The sequence below is a fragment of the Artibeus jamaicensis genome, unplaced genomic scaffold, assembly GCF_021234435.1.
Source record: "Artibeus jamaicensis isolate MK-2021 breed Jamaican fruit bat unplaced genomic scaffold, CSHL_Jam_final scaffold_1964, whole genome shotgun sequence".
Classification (NCBI taxonomy): domain Eukaryota; kingdom Metazoa; phylum Chordata; class Mammalia; order Chiroptera; family Phyllostomidae; genus Artibeus; species Artibeus jamaicensis.
Window position 1 is genome coordinate 61,569,683 of NW_026522030.1, and position 21,386 is coordinate 61,591,068.

The 21,386-nt window shown below is 35.3% G+C and overlaps 1 pseudogene; it reads left to right on the plus strand.

Annotated features, from left to right (window-relative positions):
• The first annotated feature begins 4,676 nt into the window (after positions 1–4,676).
• On the plus strand, positions 4,677–6,654 carry LOC119062147 (stathmin-2-like; annotated as a pseudogene).
• The last annotated feature ends 14,732 nt before the right edge of the window (positions 6,655–21,386 follow it).

Below are 21,386 nucleotides of genomic sequence, written 5' to 3' on the forward strand. Positions count from 1 at the left end.
GATTTAACTTTGTTTTAATATTTAATTAATTACATATACTTTTTTTCCTTCTAGGAAATTTAACACAGAGTAGCATTAGGAAAACTAAAATCCTGGCATTATTTCCAAACAATATAAACTTTAGTTTTGCCTTTAATATTTTTTCAGGATTTTCTCAAAGTCAATGTAAATATATTAGCTCTGATTATATCATAAAATTATGAGGGTAAGAAAATAAAAAATGCGTGAAAATAATTTTGAAAGCATTCATGTAACTAACATGAGTCTTTAATAATCCAGTGGGGAAGTTATATGAAAAGTGATTCTCCCAGGAGACTGCCTAGGTACAAACAGCTAGAAAAGTAGTTTTACAATTCAGAGCTAGAGAGGAAAATATAGTCAGCCCCAACAATGGATGTTGTCTGCTCTTTCTTCTAAGGAGATGTCCTTTTTGCATTTAAGAATAAACTAGTGTGGAAAAATAAGAAATATAGGAAATTGCACATATAGGAGATAAAATTTGGCTAAAATGGGTGATTTTTAATATAAGTTGAAGTATGCAAATAGTTTACAGAATATTACATTAAAATTAAGAAAATAAACCAAGTTATAATATTGAAAGACTGAGATAAAATATTTCCTGTGTGCATGACAGTGAATTATTACACATACCAAGGACAACTAATAAAAATAGCCAAGTAGAAATGTGTAGAAATGGTAAACAACTGACTTATAAAACTAGGAAACTTTGCTCAGACTTACTATATTCATCTGCAGATATTTTTTTTAGTTTAAAGTAACTGAAATGTAATTTGGGGTGAATTTAAACAAAAATAACCATCATTGAAAATAATTTGTAACTCTAAAAAACTATGGGTAAACCTGAGAATGAGGCACAAAGCTAAACAACAATGAACAATGACTAGAAGGATGTCACAGATCTGATCCCCTGAAAATACCATTGTTGCACCTGCTGAATATCAACCCCAAGTTTTCAACACTAACATCAATGACACATGACAGTGGAGATGATGCTGCTGCATCACAAATGAATTAGTAAAATTGTTATTTGGTTGTGTCAATTTCTTATACAACATATGAGTAGTGTTCACCTATGTGGTATTCAGTTGCATGTTTTCTTAATTTAAGGGAAGGTGGGTCTAAGATAAAAACCAACTCATAGAGACTACATACAGTGTAGAAGGGGGGTTCCCAAGAGAAAATATGGAACTATTTCAAGAATGGGCACATCCAGAAAACACAGATGTCTACCAGATAAGATTTCATTATTCTTTATTCTTTAGTTCTTGAGGTTTGCTTGAACATATACACACATAAACATACACTGAGATACAATATAAATTATTAATATATACATATATATGTATGTAGACATGTATTTGTGTGTGTATATATATATATAAAGGTTAAAAGAACATTTGATCAGTGGTAATTAATGAATACAACTAAAACAACATTAGATGTACAGTTTCTCTATCCACACATATTTCCCTCTTGCTCCTACAAAAAACACTTCTGTACATATAGAATTCTAAATAGCATATATTTTGAAGAAAAAATAAGTAAATACATTCAAAGTAGTCTCAAAAATCTCAGCCGAACATGCTATTATTTTATCCAATTTAGTGAACAAAAAACGTTGGCAATTCGGTTTTTTTTACTTTTGGAGGCAAAACTCTGTAATAGCAATTCATTATTTTCCTTTCAAGCATTTCTCAATATTCATTTATCTTTATTTCTTTGTTCTCAGGTTCCAACTAAGAGCTGATCACTGTTATTGCAAAATCAAACCTCTGTTAAACTCAAAGAAGTGGCTCAATTAGGTATTTAATACAATTTGTCTGTTATTAGAATCTATAAACAAATTTTAACAAGCAAATCTTTCTGAATACAAATTATTGTACTTTTCAAGGAATTGAGAGATGGAAATGTTGATCCAAGGTTATTTTTATTTATACCTATCTCATCTGATCTTTTCATAGATGTATGATAAAATGTGTCTCCTATAGAAATATTTTCTTTCAGCATAAGACTAAATATTTAGTTTTATTTATTCTACTATTGTATGTCTAATCAGGTGTATATTTAGAGAAAGAAAAATAGGAAGTTCATCTGGCTTGTTTTCAACCTCAATGCAGTGGCCGTCTCCAAATTCCAACAGCAAAGTTAGAATAAACAGCTTCATGACTATCTCAGGTATAACTTAAACAACATGACCTAGGACACTGTCCAAGATCTAGCAAGATGTCAGTTGACATTACTACACAAATGGATAGATATATAGATGAATAAGTGGATAAATAGAAACAATGAAGGTGGGTACTGTGTACTTGGATGCAGAAGCATCTTTACTGAAACCACTGACATAATTTTCTAAAATTCTAACATCTGTATTTGTTTTCTATCCATCCTGATCTGATATCTTTTGGGGGGATTTTTTAAAATGTGTATTTACTTATTTTTAGAAAGGAAAAGGGAGGGAGAGAAACATCAATGTATGTTTGCCTCTCACGTGCCCCCAACTGAGGACCTGGCCCACAACCCAGGCATGTGTCCTGACTGGGAATTGAACTGGTGACCCTTCAGTTCACAGGCCCACACTCAGTACACTGAGCTACACCAGTCGGATATATTCTTTATTTTGTAGCACTCTTTTTTTTCAATCATTAGTTTATCATAGGGCATTTGATATTTAAACATTCTCATCTATTATCACCATTCTTATTTCTCATTTTTTCTAAGAACTATACTATGTGTTTCATATAGGTACTTTAACTATACTGTGTGTTTCATATAGGTAATTTAATATTCGTAATGTTGTTAAGTATGTGGTGTTTTGTGCTATAAATAATTTAATTTGTACAGAGAATATTTTATATACATATATACACAAAATTCTCTTACTATTATTCAGAATTTCGCGTGCATTTTATAAGCTTTGGGACACTTTCTCTGAGATATATACCTAGAAGTAGAATTCCTAAACCACATAGCAAAATATATTTAACTGTAGTAAAAATGCTAGATTACTTTCTAAGATGACTTTAACTATTTATACTCCTGAAAGTAATATACGAGATTTCTCTTTCTTCACATCCTTTACAACCTTTGGTATTATACTCTCATGTAGTATTCTGCTATTCTGATGTATAATATGCTATCCCTCTTGTGACATAGTTGAAAAGTAAATCTTGATTATTTTAAGTCATTGAGAGTATTGGGTTGTCATTATTTGTCATGATTGATTCAATGGCCATTTAAGTTTTTTCATTCTGCTGAATGTTTACAGCCACATCAGTTGGATGGATGTCCTTGAGGTTGTTAAGTTAAAAGTTTTTACTGTGGCAATTTGGATACTGAAGGCATACTTGCTTGTTACACCTTATCAACTGTTTATGCTGGAAAATAAAAGAATTGCAGAATGTAATACCAGTCAATTATGAGCATATAAAATGTCAATTATTCTGTGCAATATCTACAATTATATATAACAGGTCATTATTTTGTAGTTTAACTCTGGTGGCTGCTAGAGCATGGTATACCTTTAATTTTCTATTGAAATGGTTATATAAAAATAATAGCTTTATTTTTAGGTTAATGGTTTTATTTATATTTATTTTTTCTGTGTAAGTACAGTTATACCCATTTCCCCCATTACTCTCCCCTCCCCTCCCACTGTTGCCTCCCACCTCCAATTTTCCCCCCTTGTTGTCTTTGTCCATGGGTCCTTCATACATAATGGCTTTATAACCATCGAAACCACACAAAACACACACATATATGAACATGAACTGGAAGCCTAGGTACTTCAAATAAGTTATTTTGAACATATTGCCTTGGATTGTGCATGTGTTTTTATTCATACACGTACTTTTTGTTTCACTTTTTCCTGATCTTAGGTTTCAAAATAATTATAATTAAGGTATTTATTTAATAATTATTTACTAAGCAAACTTTATATGGGAAGGTATAGGAAATATTTTACATTACCATAATAGCAAACAAATAATTGAAGAATTATAGATATGTTGACAGCAAAGATTGCATACAGTATTAAATTTCTTTTCTATATTTGGGTGGTAGGACAAAACAGGGTAGATAGCAACTTTCTGTTAAATATTTGACTATTAAGCTCCAGTTTGTCTTCTCTTCTTTCTCCTCCTCCTTCTCTTTTTCTTCTATTTCAAACTATGAGTAAAACTCTCACTACTATGTAGTTTATAAGCAAGTATATTGTAGCATTTTTTCATTAACCAAAAAACTATATAATGATCAGTGAAACTCATATACATAATTTTGGATATATTAAACTATTTTCTCTAAATATAAAGTAAGCCAGTTAAGAGAAACTGGACTCTTCTCTCTGGATTCTAGGAGAAATTTTATCAAATAAATATTATCGTCTAGTGCCAGATTAGAAGAGAAGAGGAAAAAAAGAAGAAAATAGAAATAAAGGAGGAAAAACACTTTTATGGAGCAATTATGTGCAAATGGTGGAAGTGAGAACAATAAAGCTTTCAGCTTTCTGAAACTGTGGTTGCAAATTGGTGTTGCAGGAGCTATCATTGGTAGTATCATGTTTTCAAAATACCCCAAGGGTCTTCCATCTGGTTCTCTCTGTTTCTATAGCTGGACCTTTCCCTTTCCTCACCTCTTGGAATCCGCACATCTCTTCCATGGCTCAAGCAGCAATAATCTACAAGGCAAAAATGAAGGAGGGGTCCATGCTGTCACTGATTTGCTCCTGCTTTTGTCTGGAACCACACAACACCGACATCTACTTACCATGATGTAGAAGTGAAGCACACCAACAAATGTGCCTCTGGACAGGCTTTTGAGCTAATTTTTAAGCTACCATATCCCATCTCAGAAGCCCCACAAACTTTAGCTTTTCCAAAGAAGAAAGACCTGTCTCTGAAGAAAATCTAGAAAAAAAAAAAAAACTGGAGACTTCCGCCAACATGGAGATGTAGGTGGAAACATTGTGCCTTCTCACACAACCAACTTTAAAAACAATAAAGTTTTAGCAACAAAAATGCAGCCAAACCACAGAAAATTGAACTATACTAAAGTCTGACAACAACGAACCATTCAGCCAAACTGTTAAGAGAGGCAGAGCCAGCAGCAGAGCGGGGTTGGGCAGGAAAGATCCACCGGACCTACCCGGGCACTCAACCCAGGTGATGAAGAAGCAGTGGGCGGATCCCAGGTGTGGAGTAGCAGTGGGCAGACCCACTGAGGGTGCAAGGTGGTGGACCCACTGAGGGCTGACTGCGGTTACACATTCACACACAGATAAACCAGTAAAGGAACGAGCAGTGAGACAAAGGACCACGCAGGCCCCACCTGGGTGGCCCAACCTGGTGAAACCTAAGGCTCTGCTCTTCAAATGTAACTGGCATGAACAGAGCAAAACATTATGGCTCAAGAAGAACTCAAAGCCCCAAAGCCCATAACTCTAAGTGACAAAGAAATAGCAAATCTTTCAGATGCACAGTTCAAAACACTGGTGGTCAGGATGCTCAAAGAACTGGTTGATTTTAATAAAAAATTAGAGGAACATATGAAGGCTAAACTAATTGAAATGAAGGGAATTGCACAGGAAACCAATAGTGATGGAAAGGAAACTGGGACTCAAATCAAGGGAGTGGACCAGAAGGAGGAAAAAAGTGACCAAACAGAAAAGAATGAAGAAACAAGAATTCAAAAAAATGAAGAGAGGCTTAGGAACCTTCAGGACATCTTGAAACATTCAAGAAGCAGCAAGAGATAAGGGGACAGTCACCTACAAAGGAATTCCCATTGGACTGTCAGCGGATTTCTCAAAAGAGACCTTACAGGCAAGAAGGGGCTGGAAAGAAATATTCCAAGTCATGAAATCTAAAGACCTACAACCAAGATTGATCTATCCAGAAAAGTTTTCATTTAGAATGGAAGGGCAGATAAAGTGCTTCTCAGATAAGACCAAATTCAAGGAGTTCATTATCACCAAGCCCTTATTACATAAAATGTTAAAGGGACTTATCTAAAAAAAGAAGATAAAAAAGATGAACAGTGAAAGGACAGCAAACTCACAGTTATTAAGAACCACACCTAAAACAAAAGCAAACTAAGAGGACAGCTAGATCAGGAGTGGAACCATAGAAATGAAGATCACATGGAGGGTTAGCAACAGGGGAGTGGGAGGAGGAGAGGGGGAGAAGGTACAGAAAATAAGTAGCATAGATGGTAGGTAGAAAATAGATAGGGGGGAGGGCAAGAATAGTATGGGAAATATAGAATCTAAAGAACTCGAGACACGTGGTCATAAACTAAAGGGGGTGAATGGTGGAGGAGGGGTGTGCAGGGTGGAGGGGAATGAAGGGGAGAAATAGAACAACTGTAACGGCATAATCAATAAAATATATATTAAAAAAACTGGAGACTGCTAAGGAAAGAGGAAAGTCTCAGGAGGCCCAGGTGCTGAAATAGTTGGCAGAAAAGAAGATGAGGGGGCATGAACAAGAAGTCCTACAGAAGCTGTGGGAGAGAAACAACATCAACAAAATGCTAAAGGAAAAGCTGATCTTGAAAATGGACTAGATTAAGGAAAATCATGAGGCTAATCTAGCTGCTATTATTGAACATCTGCAGGAAAAGGAGAGGCCCCTCTGAGGTGTGCAGTAACAAGAAACTGAATACAGGTGGAAGTGTCTGGCTGAGGTGACGGAGGGCATGCCACACCCACTTTTATCCAATACCCCTGCCTCTATCATAATGAATCATAAGGTATGGGAAATGTATCACATGGTGTAAAAATAACTCACTATGAAAAAGCAAAAAGAAAACCCAGAATCAAATATTTAAAAATATATCTTCTTTGGTCTGTGTGACTCAATGGGTTGGAGCATCCTCTGGTAAACAGAAAAGTGAAGGGATAGATTCCGGATCAGGGCGTAGGCCTAGGTTGAAGGTTTTTTCTCCAGTGGAGTGTAGGAGAAGCAACTGCTGGATGTTTCTCTCCCTTTCCCCTCTCCCTTCTTCTCTCTCTAAAAATCATTGGAAAAATATATACTCAGAGGAGAATAAAATATTAAAAATTAATGAGGCATAAAAACACATATGTAAACAAACCTTTTAATTCTCTTTAAGGGTAGGAAAAACAGAGATTAGATGTTTTACTCTGAGATCAAAAATATTATTTTTATCCTCTTTCCTTCTCACTCTCCTCTCCCTCCCTCCTTCTACCCCCTTTCCTTCCTTCCTTCCTTCCTTCCTTCCTTCCTTCCTTCCTTCCTTCCTTCCTTCCTTCCTTCCTTCCTTCCTTCCTTCCTTCCTTCCTTTTCTTTCTAGTGACAATGAGTAATTCATTCTGTTAGGTAAATAAGAACAGACTGACCATTTTAAAAACATGCCTCTTTCCCAGGGGTCATTATGCACCACCAATATATAATACAATTGGAAAGAATGATGGACATTATAAAATCACAGACACAGGATCTATCTGTTGAAATGAAAAATACTTCAGAGTCTTCTGGTCAAGATGGTGGCATAGGTTGATGTGTTTCACCTCCTTATACAACCACAAGAAGAATCACAACTAACCTCAAAACAAAAAACACACAGAACAGCCAGAAAATCTAACAGTTTGGAAGTATGACAACCTTGCACATGTGGTAGATAAAAATTTGAAGGGATACCTTGGGAGCAAGCAATCTCAGCCCCAGACAAGACCCCACAGCCCAGGTTTCCAGAACTGGGAAAATAACACCTCATAAATTTGGGCCATAAAAACCAGTAGGGGTTGGAGTGGCAGAAGAAACTGCCATTCTCCCTGGAGAGTCCATTCATAGGACATACACAAAAAACCCTCTCTGGGAACCATCACCAGGGCAGCAGCCAGAGGAGAACCAGTCACATACCAGAAGAGGCTGAAGTGACTGGAAATAGGGTAAGTACCTGGCAAGCCTATAGCATGTAGGCAGTGGCATTGTCTCCTCTCTGACTCTTCTCCTTAATACAGAGCCACAAAGTGGTGAAGTGGGTTGCCCTGCCCTGGTAAATACCTAGTGCTCCACCCCATACAACTTAACAGGTATGCTAAGACAGGGAGTCAAAGAAGTTCTACTTTATACACAAAAATAAACACAGGGAGGATGCAAAATCAAGGAGACAAAGAAATATGGGACAAATGAAAGAACAGAACAAAACTCCAGAAATAACTAAGTGAAACGGAGATAATCAACCTATCAAATGCAGAGTTCAAAACAATGGCAATAAGGATTCTCAGAGAACTCATTGAGTACTGCAAAGCTTAGGGGAAGAAATGAGGGCTACACTAAGTGAAATAAAGAAAAATCCACAGTGGAATTCACAGTTTCACTGGAAACCAACAATGAAGGGAGGGAAGCCAGCATTCAAATCAATGATTTGGAACCAAAGAAAGAAATAAACAATCAACCAGAACAGAATGAAGAAATTAGATTTTTTTTTTTAATGAAAAGAGGGTAAGAATACTCTGGGACATCTCCAAAAGTGCCAACATTTTAATCACAGGGATGCCAGAAGAAGAAGAAGAGCAAGAAATTTAAAACTTATTTGAAAAAGTTAATGAAAGAAAACTTCCTTAATTTAGTGCAGAAAATAGACATACAGGTCCAGGAACCACAGAGACCCCAACAAGTTGGAGACAAAGGGGAACACACCAAGACCCATAATAATTGATTTAAAAAAATGTACTTGAAAAGTAAATAAAATAATATTAAAAAAAAAAGCTAAATGTTCAAGATAAAGAAAGAATCTTAAAAGCAGTGGTAGAAAAGCAGAGTTACCTACAAAGGAGTTCCCATAAAACTATCAGCTGATTTCTCAAAAGAAATTGTGCAGGCAAGAAAGGACTGGCAAGTAGTATTCAAAGTGATGAAAAGCAAGGACCTACAACCAAGATTACTCTATACAGAAAGCTATCATTTAGAGTGGAAAGGCAGATAAAGTGCTTCCCAGATGAGGAAAAGCTAAAGGAATTTATCATCACCAAGTCCTTATTATATGAAATGTTAAAAGAACTTACTTAAGAAAAAGGAGAAGATCAAAATTATGAACATTGAAATGACAACAAACTCACAACTACCAACACCTTAATCTAAAAAACAAAAACAAATTCAAACTAAGCAAACAACTAGAACAGAAACAGAATCATAGGTATGGAGATCATTTAGAGAGTTATCAGCAGGGAGGGGGAAAGGGGAGTATGGGGGAAAAGGTACAGGGATTAAGAAGCATAATTGGTAGGACCAAAATTGACAGGGAGAAGTTAAGAATAGTATGGGAAATGGAGAAGCCTAAAACTTATATATGCATGACTCATGGACAGGAACTAGGGGGTATTACTGGAGGGAAGGGAGGTACTGCAGGCAGTAGAGCAAAGGAGGAATATTGGGAAAACTGTAATAGCATAATCAATAAAACATGCTTTAAAACATTCAGAGAAGACATAAAAATTGAGGTAAAACTTGGTGCTTTTGAATATTTCAAGTTAAGATTTCAGGTAGAAAGAATGACATGTATGACTATCTAGTGATACAAAAGCACATAACTGAATATAAATATGCCATGTCTCATGTTTATATATACTTTTAAGTGTATATATTTATATATTCTGACATACTTCTAAATGTAATTTCAACGGGGAATTTAAACTTTATTGCAGTTTGGTGTATTCAGTTTTTGTATTATGTAGTTACTATATTATAAGATTTATTATAGATTAATGTACTTATTGTTTCACTGGATAATCAAACAAATTATTAATAAAATTACAGAGTTTAAAAGATTAAGATATTTTTTGTTCAAAATAATGTAACTTGACAGATTTCAAGTGATATCTATTAATATTCAATGTTAGCAATTTTTAACAGGGTGCTGTTATGTGGATGAAGGTATGTATTTATAACTTTCTCCCAAGATTTTGTGAGTTATAGTCTAAATTACCATATTGGTTGAATTTTTTTAGTTATTCTTCTAAGTCATTGACTTGTGTTTTGGTTTTACCATTACAACACTCCAGAAAAACTTGTAAGTATGGTTAGCATGGTCTTAAAATTATCTACCTATCTGTCTATAATTTTAGTATCAAAAAAAATCATGGTTTTAATGAACAAGAGTGAGATTGTAGCAGAAAAAGTATTAAAGCCCTGGTGATATGATACTCTCAATTTAAAAATAGCCATATTCTCTAATTAAATAAGATCATTTTATTATAACAAAACTCTGGCTTCTGAAATTGGAAGTTTAACTGTGTTACATTTTCTTTAATGAATTATTTATTTCTATGATAGTTAATTCTGTGTTGCTACCTATTAAAATCTTTAGTTGACATGTTTATGAAGCTCCCTCAGAATGTAATTGTGTAGTGTACCTTTAAAAGGAAATTGTCACTTAAAATGAGGGCATATAGAGTGGAGACAAAGAACATGTTAAAAGCTATCATTTTAAAAAATATATTTTATTGATTTATTGTTTGGAAAGAGAGGAAGGGAAGGATAAAGAGGGGGAGAGAAACATCAATGTGTGGGTACTTCTTGTGTACCCCCTACTGGGGACCTGTGCTTTGACATGGAATTTATCCAGTGACCCTTTGGTTCACAGGCTGGCACTCAGTCCATGGAGCCACACCAGCCAGGGCAAAAGTTGTAATTCTTCAGAATGAGCTTTGAGGCTTGATATACTTGTACAAATTCCCTTCTTTATATTTACTTGTTATTGCTATTGTGTAAGTTGCCACAAACCCTTGAGGTAGCTTCCCTCCTTTCTCCCCATGTGCACTCATAAATCATGAAAACCTCTTCTTCCTAAACAGTCATTGTTTATTTGAAGATCATGCTATTCAACAACACAATGCATTCCTTTTCTCAGCCTGACTGTTGTTATCCACCAACACCACACCTCAGCTCTTTCCTCTGAAAGTCCGTTTCTAGCTTAACTTCTTCTCTACCACAACTCCAGGCTCAGAAATTTAAATATTCACATGTATCAAATATACAACATCTAGATTCCTCATTTCCTTGAATTATTTTATCTGTATATATTTTTACTCTCCACCACAGACAATTATTGCTATAGTCATAATCTGAATCAACCATCATTTCCTCCAAAATCTTGATTTCAAGTATCTCAGTCTCCAACTAGCACCTTATAATAGTTTCTCTTGATCCACAGTAGATATGGTCCAAGGCCCCCAGTGAATACCTAAAACTACAGGTAGTATGGAACTGTGTACTTAAATTCCTGTGATAAAGGTTACTTTATAAGTTAGGCATAGTAAGAGATTGATAATAACTAATAATAAAATAGTATAATTATAGCAATTACTGTAATAAATTTATGCGACTGGCTTTGTAGCCATTATTAAATAAAATAAGGTTAATTGAATACAAGCCCTTTGATACCACAACAATTGATTTGAATACCAACAGGAATGCTACATAGAAAAAGACAAATACCATATGATTCAGTTATATGTGAAACTGAAAGAACAAAATAAATTAACCAACAAAACAGGAACAGACTCATAGGTATAGGGAACAAACTGAAGGGTGCCAAAGGGAAGGGATTATGGGAATATGTGAAAAAGATGCAAGAATTAAAATGTTATAAAATAGTTATGGGGTTATAAAATACAGCATAGGGAATATAGTCAATAATATTGTATTAACTATGTATGGTGCCAGGAGGGTACTAGAATCATTAGGGAGATCACTTTGTAAATTCTATTATTGTCTAACAATTATGCTTTACACCTGAAATATTTTTAAAAATGAGCCCTAGTAACTGTGGCTCAGGTGGTTGGAGCATCGTACTGTTATGAACAGACCCATGAGGGGTGATCAAAATACTATTTCTGAAGGACCCCCCTTCCTTCAGGGCATTCCCCTGTATTAGGTTAACCTTGCCTGCCTCCAGGAATACCAGAGACTGGTGAAAAGGAAAGGAAGTATTTATTCAAAAAGTTATACAGACTTCAGTAATGACTTAATGTCTTTGTTAATACCCCAAAATCCCTTAAAACACCCACGAACACACACAGTCCTTCCTTCCCTCTTTTGCCCAGTCTGGGATACTGTATCTCAGGAAAAAAATAGAAGTTTGTGGCTCTGGTAGCCCCCAGTTCTTCCCAGTAATCTGTATTCAGCTGGCAGTCCTCCCAAGGTTCACAGCACCATTAGCTGTGTTGCTGGGATCTCCAGTTCGCAATCCAAATCTGAATGACACCTTCTCCTGGCCCCCCAGAAAGAGTCCTTTCACTCCTTTACTTCCTGCAATGTCTCTCCTGCTCCCTAAGCCATGTGGCAAAGGGAGCACTCAAAGCTGCATGGTCCCAACCTTCATCTGGTTGCTGCACCTGGGTTTAAATCCCAGCACCAATTTTCTTCTTCAGTCCATTTCTGACTCCTCCCACAGTCAGCAACACCTGCCAGCATTCCTGTATTTTCCCAGCTTTTCTGGGCTGCCCCAGTAAGTACTGGCAGGTGTAATGCCACAATGTGGAGCCAGTCTTCTCCAAGCTCTCACATAGGTGCTGTAACCAAAGGGAGTTGCCTCCCAGTTACTTCAAGGATAACAGATCCATGAAACCACTTAAAAGTTATAGATATGTTAAATAACCATGCCTGAGGCTATTTGCAAAAATGTTGCTATGCAGAACAATTCTCAATGTCTGTGTTCCATGTATTCCATCCTGTAGTTCAGACATGTGGGGGTGAGGACACCCTATATTTTTAATATTTCCTGGACACCCTGAGCTCTGGACCCCATTACAAATCTCTGTTTGGTGGGGGGCTGGCTGCACCCTATTATAGTACCATAACTGACAATTTTTAGGTACCATCCCCAGTCCAGGCACCTAAGGGATGCAGTTGATCAATGATTCTCTGTCACATTGATGTTTCTCTCTCTCCCTTCCTCTCTCCCTTACAGTCTCTCTAAAAGCAATGAAAAATATGACCTTGGGTGATTATAAAATTTAAAAAATATCTTAATTTACTATCAAATGTAATTAAAAATAAATAAAAAGAGGGCTACTACATGACTAACAGGTACAGTGTATAGGGCGTGGAAGTGCTGGGCAAATGGATGATACAGGTTCTGAGCAGGGCAAAGACAGAATGTATGACATTTTGTTATGTACTCAGAACGTCATGCAATTTAAAACTTAAATTTCAGAACACTAGTGACTGACATTGTGGAAAGTGAAACCATGGGTGAAAAGGGACCACTGCTATCTCTCCAAATAATGTGTCCAAGCACCTCAATGCCAGTTTTTGCCACACCAAGCTCCTTTCCATGACCATCCACCCACCCTTGGCACCAGCTACTAACCCCAGCAAGCTTTCTTCTTTTCTGGTGGTGCTTCTATCACTTAACATTGTGACTGCCTCTTTTTACATCCACTCACCTCATTATCTTAACCTTCAGTTTATACTCCTGACGAACCGCCAGTTGTGCATGAACCCCTCTATTTGTCTTCTTTTCTTTTCCACCAGTGTATATGAATGCTGTTGGAGAAAAAAAATTACACAACTGATTTAATTTATAAATTTAAATTTACACTGCACAGCTATGCCACTATTATATTTCTATATAGGGTTATTTCCCAATCTTTAAGATCGGGGTCAGCAAACTCCAATGAGCATCATCTTGATACCAGTTTTGTAAATAAAGTTTCATTATAACACAAATACATGTGTTAATTTTATTGTATATAGTTGTTTCTGCCCTATAATAGCAGAGTTGAGAGTTTGTGACAGGGACTGTGCGGCCCACAAAATTGAAAATATTTATTTTGAAATGAAAACCTGGTCTTTTGCAAAAAAATTGCCAACTACAACTTCATATCATTTATTTACTCCTGGAACTTCCCAGGGTCTGTCTCAGAAATTTCATTCTAGACAGCATAATACTTTTTCTACAGGAGGCATGTCATATAGGTCTTTACATGAGTTTATAACTGTGATCACTATTTCACAATAGAGTTTTTAAAATTATCATTATACCACCACCACCAATAGCAACAACACCAATGACTAACATTTACTGTTTTTAAACGCTGTGCTGAATACTTTGTATGTATTATCCCATTTGATTGATTACCCTATGACACAGGTATTCTCAATATTCCCATTTTACCAATGAAGAAAACAAGGTGTAGAGAGGCAACTAATCTGTGAGCACTCAGTTAGTAGGTAGTGCTGCAAATCAAGGTGGTCTGACTCCTGAGTTTTCTATATTCATCACTGCACCACATATCTGTGCTATACTGACATCACCGCACATGAACCCACCCAAACTATGAACACAATAATGCAACCAAGAAAGTGATCGGAAGACACCATCAGTACCCAAATCCAGGCATATCAGCCAAAAAGTAGTGGAAAAATATACTAGAGCAAAATAATAATAATAATAATAATAATAATAATAATAATAATAATAATAATAGCTAACACTAACTGAACCCTTTATGTGGATTTATTCACTTAATATTATCAATAAACTCTGAGTTAGATCATTTTATTCCATTTTTATGTATGAAGAAATTAAGTCATTCAGATATTCAGTGACTTACTCAAGATGACACAGGTCATGAAAGAAGAATCATAAATTGAATCAGTCAGGCTCCCTGGCCCAGTTTCTCAGTCTAGTAGTAATTAGCTGTATTGTATCCTCAAGAGTCACATTTTACCTGTTGACTCATACTTTTATAAACTTAAGGTAATGAATATTGAAAAGCTACTTAAATATATAGCTACTGAATATATATAGACTTCAATGGACTATGTTGCAACTATTTTGCAATACTATTATTTAAATGTCGGACACCCAAGGCAGGAAATAGCAGTCAATGCAATAGGAAAGTGGCATTTGAAAAATGCACAGATTTAACTGGGGTGGAGGCTATTGTCACATAGAATTTCATGATGCCATTCTGGAGGGCTTTGAATAGCAGAAGGCAAGGGCAAATTAGTTATCTTCTTTATTCTATACACCAACCCTGAAGAATGCAGTACTATTGTCATTTGCAGAGATTAAATGACTCATTAAGCTAAAAATTGGTAGCAGTAAAAATTTAAACACAGCTCTAATGCCAAATCCTGATGTTTTAATATCTGAAGTGCTATCAAAAAAAGACAAAATGAATAAAGAAACCATTTTAGGGCTTGATAAGTTACAAAATAAGCAATAAAATAAAAAAAACAGTAAAGAAAGAAATAATCTAAAAAGATTATATTATCATTGTACCACTCATAAACGTACAAAATATTCAATTATGTACATTTAAATATATTATAGTGCACTGTTTGTAAGAATTACATTTCACAAACTCAGGGTAAAGCAGAAAAACTTGGAAAATAACAAAGCAAAAGTGAGAGAAATTAAATTATTTTATAGTAAAATTTAGAAATTTTACTCTGTTCAATTTACAATAGGATAATATCTATTAGGAAGTAGATATAAATATCAACAAAGTTTTTGTATTTATTTTGAAAAATGTCATGGGATCAGTGTGTAGCATTGTAGATGAGTTAAACATCAAGTTCTTAAGCAAAAGTGTATTTAGAACATCAAATAAACAAATAATCTAATTATAGAATGGGTTGAGGATACCTCTCCCAAGAAGACACACAAACGGCCAACAGATGCCTGAGAAGATGTTCAACTTCACTAGTTATTAAGGAGATGCAAATTGAAACTTCAATGAGATACCACCTCACACCAATTAGAATGGCTATTATCATTAAGACAGGTAATAAGAAGTGTTAGAGAGATTGTGGAGAAAAGGGAACCTTCATTCACTGCTAGTAAGAATGTAGACCAGTAGAGACACTATAGAAAACAGTCTGGTGGTTTATTTAAAAAAAAAGAAGAATGTAGTTAATATATAACCCAGCAAAGTCTTTCCTTGGTATCTACCCAAAAAACTTGAAATCATGTATATGCAAAGATATATGCATCCCTACATTCACTGCAGCATTATTAATGGGGGCCAAGACGTGGAAACAACAAAAACATAATTTAATAGAGAATTGGATACAGAAGACGTGGTACATATATACAGTGGAATACTACTCATCCATAAGAAAAGATGAAATACTGCCACTTACAACAACATGGTTGGACCTTGAGAATGTTATTGTAAGTGAAATAATTCAGTCAAAAAAAGCTAAGAATCATAAAATTTTACTCATATGTCTGATATAAAACAGAAACTCGTGGACATAGAAAGCAATATGGTGATTGTTAAAGGGAAGCAGGTGCGGATGAGGGTGGAGGAGGCCTCACACATGTTTTGACTTTACGCAGTGGGCACACAGCCTATATGATCCTGCTAACCAATGACACCCCAATAAATTTAATTTAAAAAATAAAATGCATTTAGAGGGAATAGAATGGTTATGTGGTAGTTACATGTGGGATGGAGAATGTGATATAAAATTAAGGTCCATAAAATTGGTAAAAATCAATGTGAGATCAATTGGGACTTGGCCAACAGTCTAAATTTCCTGGGAATAATAATGAAATAGCACAGAGTCCTAGGTAAGAGCATGAGTTTTAGAATCAGAATGCTACATGAAAAATCTCTACAATTTTTAAGCAGAATTATAGTTGCCTGTGTACCAAATCCCTCTGAGTCTGTTTTTTTCATCTATAAAATGTGGCTGGTAATAACAGCATCAATTACGTAAAGTTGATGTGCACATTAAAGTAATAGGAGGTCTGTCCAGGGAAGTCCCACTATTGTTAATATAATGGGAATGACTTGTGCAATATCTAGATAACCCAGCAGCCAAGGAGAGTGGACTGGAATGTACATGTGTGAACAATGATGACTTCACTGTACTAGTAAGTGGGGGCAGTAGGCGCCATTAAATGAGCAAATGTAATGTGTGGCTGTCACATTCAAAATGACTGAGTGAATATAGTAACAAATGTGCACCCAATTTTCCATTAAGCTTGAATATTCCTCCCCAAAAGCTATTTGAATGATTCAGAAAGCTGCAGCTATGGGAAACTGGTGATTGGCAGCTTCATCACAACAACATACCCACTCATGCATCATGTCTCATGAAGAGCTTTTTGGCAAAACAGCGAATCGCTCAAGTGATTCAGCCTCCCTACAGCCCAGATTTGCTGTCCTGTGACTTCTGGATTTTCCCAAAACTAAAATCACCTTTGAAAGGGAAGCAATTTCTGACATCTGATGAGATTCAGAAAAATATGACGGGGTAACAATAATGGCAATTGTGAGAATTGTGTGAAGTCCCAAGGTGCCTACTTTGAAGAGGACTGAACTGTCATTGTCCTGCGTACACATGTTTTCTGTATCTTGAGTCTTCTACAATAAATGCCTCTGTTTTTTTCATAGTACATGGCTACCTACCTCCTAGATAGACATCACATGTGTAAAACATTTGGTTTCATATTTGATAGATGATAAGTAATCGGTAAATTATAGACAGTGAAAAATATTTAGAGTAAGGTTTGGTTTGGCTGACAACTTCATTACTGTTCCATTCTTCCAAGAAGAGGAGTAAATGTAAAATCTTAATTTACGGAGAAGAGACTAATTATGGTTTGTGGTGATGATCCTTTTGAATTTAAAAAGAAAAGAAGGATAGGCAGCCAGGCTATTGTTCCCTAGTTAACAATACCTCCTTTTAGGCATTCTGTATTTTGGAACCTCTTATATGCTGTCTCTTTCTTATACACATACAAAATCACCTATAATGTACCTATTTTATTCCCAAGTCTATTATTTTTGTGTGTGTACTTGGACTCTGCAATTTATCCAGCATTCATTGGACACATGTTCTGGATGTTTACTCCTTGACAGGCATTATGGCTAGACTCTGGGGAGCAAAATAGATAGTGTATGTGCTTCCTTAGAACTTCTAATCTGGTGAGAGAATTAAAAATCAAAAATAATATGGGAGGTAGCTATATGATCAGGAAGACAAAACAAGGTAAGGGCATTGAGAATGGCAGAACAGTTTCTTTATATAGACTGATCCATAAAAACTCATTTAAGGTCAAATACGAAATTATGGAAAGCTGGGGTTGATTTTTTGGTAGTGTTAGGGTTATAATTACCTCTAAAAATTTGAGTTAGGTTTAAATTTTGAGTAGGGTTAGGTTTTAAGTTATAGTTGGGGTTAAGATTAGAGTTAGGGTTAGGTTTGGGGTTAGTGTCAGTGTTGAGTTTATAATTAGGGTTAAATGTTAAGAGTTAATGTTAGAATTAGTTGGAGGTTATGGTTTGAGTTTAAATAATGGGTTAGGGGTTGGCTTTAATAACATACACAAAGACATTTTAAGAAGTCTAGAAAGAATGAGAAAGGAATGAAACAGACCCTCAAAGAAATTCAAGTGATAAGAAAAAAAGGCATCCTTGGGAATGTGTTAATAAACTCAGTTCTTTAAATGGAAGTTTCTGTCTTTATTCCTTCATATGGTCTCCCTGTGTTTCCTGACTCTACAACATTCCATTGGTTTACCCTTTGTGATTAAGCAGGATAATTTGCAATCAAATGTTACATAAATGTGCAATAACTTCACACAGTGAAATAAGTTTTCAATTTGACTCTCACTTCATGAAAGGTTCCTCTTTGCAGGGTGAAGCTCATCAGTTAGGAAAGAAATATGAACAAAAGACATTTTCTGTTATTTAGACCTTTTCTCTTTTAGTCTTTCATCAGTAAAGTTCAACTGCTCTTTAGTCTTAAATTCTCCCTTCTCTTAGGATGTTTTCCTTTCCACCAACACCCTCCTACATACACCAAAACACGCACTTTGGAGTATTTCCGGGCTCTCATTAAAAAATGAATATCCTATAAAAAATAATAAAAGAAAATAATTAAAAAAATGGATATCCTATGTCACTGAAGTGTTAATTGTTCAGACATTTCCAGAAACATCTGAATTATTAGATGACTATAATTTTTATCAATCAAGAACATTTTAAATAAAAGGTTAAACTTAAGAAAATTTAAATATCCTTTTTTACTATATCTTGAGAGATTTTGGGTGCAATTAAATGAAATTAAAAAAGAGTCCCAGTATAATAAACTGGAACAGGATAACTTCATCTTGAACACACAAACAGAACAGAAAGAACAAAAATGATCACTTTGACATTTTTCTCTAGACTTGGTTATCTGAGTTTTGGTCTCTCAACTATACTTCAGTAGGACAATAAATGCAGGAAACTAATTAAATATTATCATTCAATATATAAGTATAATAAGGTACAGACATACAACCTGAAATCCATTTTGATCAGCAAAAGAGATAATAATTGTGAATGTTACATCCCGTCCTTGCGAGCAAGAAGGGTCGGAGACTGCTGGGTAGTCAGAGGTGTTTTACTGGCCAAAGTTTCAAAGTTTTACCTGCACGGGGGCGAACTCTCGGGGTGCCTCCGGAGACACGCGAGTGCCAAAATGGCTGCAAATGAGAGTCGCGCCTGGCTCACAGACTACTGGGTATTTATATTTTCTAGCAAGCAAGCAAAGGCATACAGAAGCAGAGGTGGCGCTTAGCTATTGGCTTATTTAAAAACGGCGAGGGTCCCTGATTGGCGGGTGCTGCTGCTGGCGGGCACTTTCTGGCAGGCTGGGTTAGTTACCTTATTTGGCTAGAATTTTAAACCCAATTGTTCCCTGATGCTTGTTCATTACCCTGTTCCAGGAACTGCAGATTTGGGTTGGGTAATGCCCTAGTTGTAATTTTCCTAGCTGGGTATAACAGTGAAAACGAGTATGTGTTTTTTGTACTTCTTCAAATAAAGATTTCCTTGTGCCTAGCACATAGTAAGATTTCTACCATTTTCATAATCTTTATCATCATCATCTTCATCCTCTTATTATCTTTAGTTTGTGTTAGCTGAGGATAAGATTTTAGGATAATAATAATAATAATGACCAAAGTGAAAATGTTTTTTGGAAGCATATGAGTTATTTAACTGGATAGAATTCTAACTCAATGTAATATTCCAATTGAATATAATTTTCCAAATAAGTGCTAAATATGAAACACCAGAAACTTATTGTGCTTATTAACACCATTGATTGCTGAATTTAATAAGATCCTGACCCTATAAAAAAAATCAAACTGCTTTACAGTTTATAGAATTTTATTATTTTAACACCCCCCACATATCTATTTTTTATATGTGTGAACAATGTAACTAGGGTTGTTGTTAATATTAGAAGTTCAATCTTATTGGGAATATTGCTCAAAGATAATAATAATAATACTAACTATTATTATAATGATGACTTTGTTTTTGAGCTCATAAATGCCATCCACAGTTTATTCATGTTAAGTCACTCCTTATAGTCCTACAAATCTAGTATGGTTCTTTTTTCTGTTCATTTTACAGATGAGAAAGCAGATATAGATAGATAGATAGATAGATAGATAGATAGATAGATAGATAGATAGATAGATAGATAGATAGATATCTTTACCTCTGCTTTCTCGTATATATACACACATATATATATATAATTACTTTATTGTTATTCAGTTACAGTTGTCTGCATTTTGTCCCCACACCACCCCAGCCAAACGCACCTCCCTCCCTTGCTTCCCCCCTCTTCTTTGGTTTTGTCTATATGTCCTTTATAGTAGTTCCTGAAAACCCTTCTCCCCACTGTCCCCTTCCCCCTCCCCTCTGGCTATTGTTAGATTGTTCTTAATTTCAATGTCTCTGGTTATATTTTGTTTGGGTTTTTTTTGTTGTTGATTATATTCCAATTAAAGGCATATTGAGTCACTTGCCCAATATTACATGATGGAGAACCTTGGATTTTCACAATCATGCAATCTGGCTCTATAGTGATGCAACATAGATGTAATGTGAATACCAGAGACCCATTGGTAAAGGCATAAGAAGCTTCAGTAATTTAAGTTTTATGTTACTTCATGTAAATTAAAACAGTATTTCTCTTTGGTTCACTTATATTGTATTTTTACTCTACTCAGTAATGGTTCATAATACACTTTTGGTGGCAATGTGATAGAAAGGAAATAACCTTTTCTGAATAGGTAAATATTATAGTTTAGGATAAATAATAGATTTAATAGATTCATCTACTGGTTCAGAAACATATTGAGATTTTCTCTTGTATTCTACTAAATCTCTGTGAGTCTCACCAGCAACAGTGGGATGATGACATCTGCCTTTGGGGCTGCTGTGAGTTCTAAGTGAGATGAGGTATGTGGAGCACAGGGTTCAGAGTTTGTAGTGACTGATTAATAGAAAAAGATATTTTTCTTCAACCTTTAGTCAGATTTCAGTTATAATAACTAAGCTCCTAGTAAAACTTGAGAATAAATTTAATGGTATA